Here is a 1687-nt window from a genome sequence, read left to right as displayed (position 1 = left end):
CCTTGTAAAGTTTGGACCGGAACTAGGTTACACTGTGCTAATATGTATTAATGTAACATATTTCATGGCCTGGGATCCATATGATGTCCTCCCCATTAATTCTCTGACCCTGGCATGGGGTTATGATTGTGTGCACATACAGTAACCCGGGGTGAAGTTGGAAAGCGTTGGGTTCTGGAAATCTCCCCAAACGTAGGTCCAGTGCTCCGGGGTACTTGTACCGTCCTGGAGGAACCGTTCCATCTTCGCTGGCCTCCAAATTAATCCAAAAATAGATTATGTTTAATTTCAGCTGTGATATCTATGCTAGGAAAAATTAAGAAAAAAATACTTGGAAGTTCAGTTATCTCTCAATAGATGGAGAAAGAAATAACAAGGAAAAATACTTGGAAGTTCAGTTATCTCTCAATAGATGGAGAAAAAATTAAGACAAAATACTTGGAAGTTCATTTATCTTTCAATAGATGGAGCAAAAATTAAGAAAAAATACTTGGAAGTTAAATTATCTCTCAATAGATGGAGAAAAATTAAGAAAAAATACTTGGAAGTTTAATTATCTCTCAATAGACGGAGAAAAAATTAAGAAAAAAATACTTAGAAGTTCAGTTATCTCTCAATAGATGGAGAAAAAATTAAAAAATACTTGCAAGTTCAGTTATCTCTCAATTAGTGTATCATCTCAGGCCATAGATGCGTTATAAGAGTGACAATCGATTCCCACTATTCGATTAGAGTAGCCCAAGAGTTGCAAGGGTATGGGCTGTTTGACTAGCTATCTTCCCTCTAGTGTATCAGCTCAACATTATGGAGAACTAGCGTAGACGCGTTTTGTTTAGCTTGCGCTTATGTTCGAAACAAACGAACGAAAAAAAAAAGACTCTAATCGAAATTTAATTCTGTTAGGAACTAGTACATTTAACTTTCAATGGTTGAGCAAACTTTCAAAAAGGACCCACAATTTTTTCCGGGATCCATAATTTAAAATCTACCAATCACAATAAACATCATGTGTAAGTAAAATATCAATATATGAAGACACACTAGTTATAAAAATAAACATCTTTCTTACAGCCTGTAATGGAATTATGGGTAAAAGCTCATTAAATAAAACTTTTCAAGACTGTTCTACAAATGATACCACGCATACACATCACATATTATTGATGTCTTAGTTTAATAACACCAGTTTGTTAATCATCAAATGAACACATTATATAGTGGTCTTCCTTCTTTCAAATCTTCAGTGGGGCCGAGCCTGGAGCTGTATGTGTATGCGTGGTATCATATATCAAAACTGGTGTTATTAAACTGAGACATCAATAATATGTATACAGATCGTTCACTTGCAAAGATACTTCGGGTGATTGATACATTAAATTTTTAATTTAATTAATTCTTTATTTATTTACTTATTTTTAGCGAAATTGGTTTGTCAGATATCATTGTTGTGAAGTGAAAAGTCCCAAACTGTCGTAGTTAACAAAAACAATTATGTGCTGCCATCTGGTGACGGTAAGCGAAACTATTATGAAATGTAGAAGTAATTCTCCTGAATAGTGGTTTTCCTTTTTTGTTATTTTCTCACAAAATCGCGAGTAATAGGAAAAAATAATAACATTGCTCTTATATACAAATTGGGCGGGCAATTTTTTCACATCTTGCCTATCTGTCAGGCAAAGTAATTTTC

Source organism: Limulus polyphemus, unplaced genomic scaffold, assembly GCF_000517525.1.
Source record: "Limulus polyphemus unplaced genomic scaffold, Limulus_polyphemus-2.1.2 Scaffold4120, whole genome shotgun sequence".
Lineage (NCBI taxonomy): Eukaryota > Metazoa > Arthropoda > Merostomata > Xiphosura > Limulidae > Limulus > Limulus polyphemus.
Note: the sequence above shows the minus strand (reverse complement) of the source record.